This window comes from Plecotus auritus (genome assembly GCF_963455305.1).
Source record: "Plecotus auritus genome assembly, chromosome: 6".
NCBI classification, from domain to species: Eukaryota; Metazoa; Chordata; class Mammalia; order Chiroptera; family Vespertilionidae; genus Plecotus; species Plecotus auritus.
In genome coordinates, this window is record NC_137773.1 from 164,782,986 (window position 1) to 164,791,432 (window position 8,447).

At 38.6% G+C, this 8,447-nt stretch overlaps 1 pseudogene across 1 annotated transcript; it reads left to right on the plus strand.

Annotated features, from left to right (window-relative positions):
• Nucleotides 1-301: 301 nt before the first annotated feature.
• On the plus strand, nt 302-1,347 carry LOC308250260 (ATP synthase subunit gamma, mitochondrial-like; annotated as a pseudogene). Its single transcript has 2 exons — nt 302-588; nt 803-1,347. The product of its transcript is annotated as an ATP synthase subunit gamma, mitochondrial-like (transcript).
• Nucleotides 1,348-8,447: the final 7,100 nt, after the last annotated feature.

Sequence of the window (8,447 nt, forward strand, 5' to 3'; positions counted from 1 at the left end):
CAAGAGATGGACCAGGACTCACACCTCCACGTGGGGCCCTCAGCCCATACAGCATCTTCAGGAGCCATCACCAGGCCCTCTGTGGCACCAGTGGTTACTAGAACAGCCTCAGATTGTCAGGGCCCTACTGGCCCCAAGTGACTACGGAGTACGACAGAATGCTCCACTCAGAACATAAGCCAACATGCGCAGTGAGGCCTGTCTGACTGACCTTCAGCAGGGCCAGGACCACCAAGTTTTCTCAGGTAGGTGTCATTGAGGGTCTTGGCCTGGGCCATGCAACTAGATCCACATTTGAAATATGGCAACTTTGAAAGATATTCCCAGGTGACTGAAGTCAATTAAAACCATCCTGAAAATTAGCAATTCTATGAAAATGGCAGCAGCAGCCAAATATGACTGAGCTGAAAGGGAGCTACAATCAGCTCAAGTGTATGGAACGGGATCTTTGGCTTTGTATGAACAGGATTATGATAACGTGCCTGCAAACAAGAAGAAACACCTCCTTATTGGTGTGTCCTCAGATAGAGCGCTTTGCAGTGCTACCCATTTCTTGGTTGCTAAACAGATGAAAAGTGAGCCCAGAAGGTAGGGCTCAGTGATTGAGCATCAACCCATGAACCAAGAGGTCACTGGTTCAGTTCCTGGTCAGGGCATTTGCCCTGGTTGAGGGCTCTATCCCCAGTAGGGGGCATGTGGGAGGCAACCAATAGATGTTTCTTTCATTGATGTTTCTATCTTTCTATCTCCCTTCCTCTTTCTCTAAAAAAAAAATCAATAAAATAAAATAAAAAAAGAAAAGTGAGGTGGCTATGCTCACAGCAGCTGGGAAAGTTAAGATGGTTGGAATCGGTGATAAAATTAGGGGTATACTTCATAAGACTCATTCTGACCAGTTTCTGGTGACCTTCAAAGAAGTGGGAAGAAAACTCCCTACTTTTGGAGATGTGTCAGTCTTGCCCTGGAATTACTAACTTCTGGATATGAACTTGATGAGGGATCTATCGTCTTTAATCAATTCAGGTCTGTCATCTCCTACAAGACAAAAGAAAAGCCCATCTTTTCTCTTAATACCATTGCAAGTGCTGAGTGCATGAGTACCTATGATGACATCGATGCCGACATGCTGGAGAATTACCAGGAATACATCTGGCCAATATCATCTACTATTCTCTGAAGGAATACACCACTAGTGAGCAAAATGCCAGGATGATGGCCGTGGACAATGCGAGCAAGAATGCTTCTGAGGTGATCGACAAATTGACTTTGACCTTCAACCACATAAGCCAAGCTGTCAGCACAAAGGAGTTGATTGAAATCATCTCCAGTGCTGCAGCTCTAGATTAATGAAAATCAAGTTTCATCCTCAGACAAGAGGTAAAGGAGGAAAACTCAGCCAGCTGATTTTGTTTTTACCTTGCTGCTGTGCTGGTCAGAAGAAATTATTGGCCGATTGTTTAAATTACTGAAGACAGCAAGGTATTTATAAATTATCTTACAATAAACAATTTACACTAAGAATAAAAAAAAGATAAGCCAGTGCCTGGCAACAAGAACAGACCAGCAGTGGCAGGGAGACAGGGAAGGGAAGAAAATGACAGAACAGCGTTTTCCCACCTTTTCTACATCATGGCACACCGATAAATCCTAGTCACTGGGGGAAATGGTAGCCTCTTCATGGCTGACGGGACAGACTCCTCCTGGAAGATGGGAGGGCTGAGTGTCCACATCTTCCCACACGTTACCCCTCCTGGGATTGCTGAGCAACAGGAAGCTCTGCTGTAAAGGGCTCTCCTGCTCATGTCATGATCCAACACTCCTACACCTTTCTCATAGTCCTGGAGGCATGATGCTGCCTGCAAAAGTGCCAGAGATTTTGGTCAGTATGAGAATGTCCATATGTGTATGTGTGAGTTGGAAATAAAAATGGCCTTACAAGAATTTTTCTTTAGCTATCAACAGTAAAAGAATGTTTCACTACCTTATTAATAATTTAGAAAACTTGCTAATTGCATTTAGCAAGTCTAATTGCATTTAGCCTTCTCCTAATCTTTGTGCTCTTATCATCATATAAGTTACTTCTACTAGTACATGTTACCCCATAATACATTTTATTGCTGTTTTAAATGGCAAATAATCTTTTAAAGAACATATGTGTTTGTGTGTGTTTGTGTGTGTGTGTGTGTGTGTGTGTGTAGTTATGTATATTATATACATTATTTCTGGTGACAAATCTGCCATTATTCTGCAAATAATGTATCTTTTTCTTCAGGCTAATTTTACAAAATCTTTTTATTGCTGCTCTTCAGAAGTTGACTATGTTTGCCTATGATTTACTTTGAATTTATCAAGCTTGAGGTTCATTGAGATTCTTGGAGCTGTGGGTTGTTATATTTTATCAATTTGGGGAAATTCAAGGGTCATTATCTCTTCAAATATTTCTTAAGGACTAAGGGAATTTATTACCACCAAACCAGCAATGTAAGAAATGCTAAAGGGTCTGCTGTAAAAAAAAAAGAAATAGGAAGCGAAGAAGAAACACAAGGGTAAAGTATAAAAATGGCGACAAATAAGTACCTATTAATAATAACTTTAAATATAAATGGATTAAATGCCCCAATCAAAAGACATAGGGTAAAGGATTGGATAAGAAACATGACCCATATATCTGCTGTCTACAAGAAACCCACCTCAGAAAAAAAGACGCACACAGATTGAGGGTGAAGGGTTAGAAAAAGGTTTTTCAGGCGAATGGAAATGAAAAAAAAGCTGGGGTAGCAATACTTATATCTGACAAATTAGATCTCAAAGTGAAGGACATAACAAGAGATAAGGAAGGCCACTTCATAATACTAAAGGGAGCAATCCAACAAGAAGAAATAACTCTGGTAAACATATACGCACCCAACACAGGAGCACCCAAATACATAAAAAAACTCGTGGAAAATATCAAAGGAGAGATGGACAGCAATACAATCATAGTAGGAGACTTTAATACCCCACTATCACCATTGGACAAATCCTCTAAACAAAAAATCAGCAAAGAAACATCAATCCTAAATGACTCACTAGACCAGATGGAATTAATTGATATCTTCAGAACATTTCACCCCAAAGCCACAGAATATGCATTCTTCTCAAGTGCACATGGGTCATTTTCAAAGATAGACCATATGTTAGGTCATAGGCAAAGTCTCTTCAAATTCAAGAAGATAGAAATCATATCAAGCATCTTCTCAGATCACAGTGGCATAAAACTGGAAATCAACTACAATAAAAAGAATCCAAAAAAATCAAACATATGGAGACCAAACAGCTTGCTATTAAACAATGACTGGGTTACCAGAGAGATCAAGGAAGAAATAAAAAACATCATGGCAACAAATGACAATGAAAACACAACAATCCAAAATCTATGGGACACAGCAAAAGCAGTCTTGAGAGGGAAGTTCATAGCTCTACAAGCCTACTGCAAAAAACAAGAAACAATGGTAATAAATTACCTAACCCTACATCTCAAAGTGTTAGAAAGAGAGCAATAAGAAAAGCCCAGTGTAAGCAGAAGGAAGGAAATAATGAAGATCAGAGCGGAGATAAAAGACATGGAGACCAAAAAAACAATACAGAAGATCAACAAAACCAAGAGCTGGTTCTTTGAAAGGATAAACAAGATTGATGAACCTCTAGCCAGGCTCACCAAGAAGCAAAGAGAGAGGACCCAAATAAACAAAATCAGAAATGAAAGAGGTGAAATAACAACAGACCCCACAGAAATACAAAGGATTGTTAAAAAATACTATGAACAACTCTATTCCAACAAACTGGACAACCTGGAGGAAATGGACATATTCCTAGAAAAATATAACCTTCCAAAACTCAATCAGGAAGAATCTAAACAGCTCAATAGGCCAATAACTATGGAATAAATTGAAGCAGTCATCAAAAAGCTTCCAGCAAACAAAAGCCCGGGGCCAGACAGCTTCACAGGGGAGTTTTACCAAACATTCAAGGAAGAACTAAAACCTATCCTCCTCAAACTATTCCAAAAAATTCAAGAGGAAGGAACACTTCCAAGCTCATTCTATGAAGCCAGCATCACCCTAATACCAAAACCAGATAAAGACAACACAATGAAAGAGAATTACAGGCCAATATCTCATGAACATAGGTGCCAAAATCCTCAACAAAATTCTAGCAAATTGGATCCAGCACTACATCAGAAAGATCATACACCATGACCAAGTAGGATTTATCCCAGGAATGCAAGGATGGTACAATATCCGCAAATCAATGAACGTGATACATCACATAAACAAATTGAGAGATAAAAATCACATAGTTATATCATTTGATGCAGAAAGAGTATTTGACAAAATCCAACACCCTTTCTTGATAAAAACTCTCAACAAGGTGGGAATAGAAGGATCATACCTCAACATATGATAAACCCACAGCTAACATCATACTCAATGGGCAAAAACTAAAACATTTCCCCTAAGAACAGGAACAAGATAGGGATGCCCACTCTCACCACTCCTGTTCAACATAGTACTGTAAGTATTAGCCATTGCAATTAGACAAGAAGAAGAAATAAAAGGCATCCAAATTGGAAAAGAAGAAGTAAAGCTATCCTTATTTGCAGATGACATGATATTGTACATAAAAAACCCGAAAGACTCCATCAAAAAACTAACAGACTTAATAAATGAATACAAAATTAATGCCAAGAAATCTATGGCATTTCTATACACCAATAGTGAACGTACAGAAAGAGAGACTAAAAAAGCAATCCCATTTTCCACTGCACCAAAAAAATTAAGATACCTAGGAATAAACTTAACTAAGGAGGTAAAAGACCTATACGCGGAAAACTACAGGACACTGAAAAAAGAGAGAGAGGAAGACGTGAACAGATGGAAGAACATGCCATGTTCATGGATTGGGAGAATCAACATCATTAAAATGTCCATACTACACAAAGCAATCTATAGATTCAATGCACTCCCCATTAAAATACCAACGGCATATTTCACAGACCTAGAAAGAACTCTCCAAAAATTCATCTGGAATAAAAAAAGACCCTGAATAGCCACAGCAATCCTGAGAAAGAAGAACAAAGTAGGTGGGATCTCAATACCAGATTTCAAGCTGTATTACAAAGCCACTGTTCTCAAAACTGCCTGGTACTGGCACAAGAACAGACATATAGATCAATGGAATAGAATAGAGAACCCAAAAATTGACCCAAATCACTACACTCAATTAATATTTGACAAAGGAGGCATGAACGTACAATGGAGTCAAGACAGTCTCTTCAATAAATGGTGTTGGGAAAATTGGACAGATACATGCAAAAAAAATGAAACTAGACCACCAACTTACACCATACACAAAAATAAACTCAAAATGGATCAAGGACTTAAACATACGATGAGAAACCATAAAAATACTAGAGGAATCCACAGGCAGAAAAATCTCTGACATATGCCAAAGCAATTTCTTCACTGATACTGCTCCTAGGGCAATGGAAACTAAAGAGAAAATAAACAAATGGGACTCATCAAAATAAAAAGCTTTTGCACAGCAAAGGAGACCATCAATAAAACAACAAGAAAGCCCACTGCATGGGAGAACATATTTGCCAATGATATCAACGATAAGGGTTTAATCTCCAACATTTACAGGGAACTCATGCAGCTTAACAAAAAGAAGATAAACAACCCAATCAAAAAATGGGCAACTGATCTAAATAGACACTTTTCGAAAGAAAACAGAAGGAAGGCCAAGAGACATATGAAAACCTGCTCAAAGTCACTAATCATCAGAGAGATGCAAATCAAAACAACAATGCGGTACCATTCTCACACCTGTCAGAATGGCTATTATCAACAAATCAACAAATGACAAGTGCTGGCGAGGATGCGGAGAAAAAGGAACCCTCCTGCACTGCTGGTGGGAATGCAGACTGGTGCAGCCACTGTGGAGAACAGTATGGAGTTTCCTCAAAAAACTAAAAATGGAACTCCCATTTGACCCAGTGATCCCACTTCTAGGAATATATCCCAAGAAACTAGAAATACCAATCAGAAAGGATATATGCACCCCTATGTTCATAGCAACACAATTCACCATAGCTAAGATTTGGAAACAGCCTAAGTGCCCATCAGCAGATGAGTGGATTAAAAAACTGTGGTACATCTACAGAATGGGATATTACACTGTGGTAAAAAAGAAGGAGTTCTTACCATTTGCAACAACGTGGATGGAAATGGAGAGCATTATGCTAAGTGAAATAAGCCAGGCAGAGAAAGATAAATATCACATGATCTCACTCATTTGTGGAATATAATGAATAACATAAACTGATGAACAAAAATAGATCCAGAGACAGAGAAACATCAATCAGAACGTCAAACCTCAGGGAAGGTAGGGAAGGGTGGGGGTAAGGGGGAGAGATCAACCAAAGGACTTATATGCATGCATGTAAGCCTAATCAATGGACACAGACAACAGGGGGGTGGGGGCACGAATGGGAGGTGGGGGGTAATGGGGGGATAAGGACACATATGTAATACCTTAATCAATAAAGAAATTTAAAAAATAATAATAAAATAAAAATAAGAAATATTTCTTCCACTCCATTATCACTCTCTAAGACTTCTACAATAGTTATATTAGATCACTTAATATTCTTCTGAAGGTCTCAGATGTTATTTTTGGTTTCCCATTCTTATTTTCCCTTTGTTTTCAACTTGTATAATCTCTATTAACCTGTCTCCATGTTCACTGATCCTTTCCTGCTTTTCAGTCTATCAATTCAACTATTAAAATCAATTTTGATAGATATTTTCAGTTCTAGCATTTCCATTTGATTCCTTTTAACATTTTCCTTTAATTTTTTGGCTAAGATTCTACACTTGTTTACACTTTTGCACTAGATTCTTTAACAGATTTATAATAGCTATTTATAAGTTCCTGACTGCTAATTCCACCCTCTGTGTCATAGGTGGGTCAATTCCTTGTACTGTTTTTCCTCTGGCTTATAGGTCATATTTTCCTACTTTGTCTCTTGGTTTATTTTTATTACTGTATGCAAAGGAACAGTAGAGACTGAAGTCAATAATATTTACCCTTGAAAAGAGCATGCCCATTCCTCCGTCAGGCTGCTAGTGCATGGTGGTGGGAGAGGGGCACGGGAGTGAGTCAATTTAATTTATGCTTGAGCTGAGTTGGAGCCTTATTGGCAGCTCATTTAGTGAGATTCCGCTCAAATGCTTTGAGGGAAGGATCAGGGCTTTGCCTTCAGCATGTCTTGGAATGTGAACATCAGGGAGACTCCAGAGACCTCTCTGTGCTGCCGATTTGGGGGGTTACTGAAGAGTTCTATTTGCTCTGACAGCAATTTTTTCATGTTGTTTTTAAAAACTGGAAATTATTTAAATGCCCACCAAGAAGAATGGCTATGTAAGTTATGGGAAAACGAATGCTGTACTTGTATGCACTAATTTATAAAATTATTCTGAGGAAGAGGTGAATGCTTAACATATAATATTACATTTTTTAAAACACAGAACCTTAAGGTATATCTAATAAAAATTATGTAAAAAAACACACACTAAATTTACATATGGACACATACTAGAAAGAAGCTCCTAAAAATGAAATGTTTGAGCCATGGATATGGCAAGATTGTGAGCAGCTTTGTCTTCATTTTTTGTTGTGCTTCCCATTAATAATGCCAATCAGATTGAGTATGTAGCAATGAGTAAAATTAAGACAGACGTGAAATAATTTCTTAGTCTACGAAAGATAGCCCAGAGCAGGAAGGGGCAAGCCAGCAGCCTCTTCTCCCCTAAGGCCCAAACAAAAAGAAACTTGTTTAAAATACAGCAAGAGGACTGGTGGGGAGCGAGGAAGAAAGAGCCTTTGGACTGTCAAGGTTGTAAAATGAAGACTAAAATGAGAGAGCTAGAAAAGGGACTAAACTTAGAGAAACTCGCATGTGGCGCAGTCCAGTCTTACCCATAGTTTCTTCATTAATTGACAGTGATGTGGTCCGACATCTCAGAGTAAACCATCCTCATTGCCATCATTATTATTATAGACTGGAATTCATTACTAAGAAAAGCTGTGAAATTTTTTCCCCAGAGGCCATTTGAAATCAGATGTAGACAACCACCTGTCTAAAATAATTCCGGTTCCGTCCTGCCTAGAGGCAGGGGATTGAACTAAGTGACCCCTGAAGGTCCTTCTAAACTCTATGACTTTGGATTCCTGTGCTGATAATACTGAGAAAGCCTCATTATCCAACTTCTTTCTAATCCTTGACTGTGTACTCTCTGCTTAAATATTTTTCAGATTGGAAAGGGAAACTTCCTGCAAGCAGTCCTTTGCTTCTCCCCTTGACACAAGGCTGAAATTCAGAATTGCAAGTATCACTGGGAAAT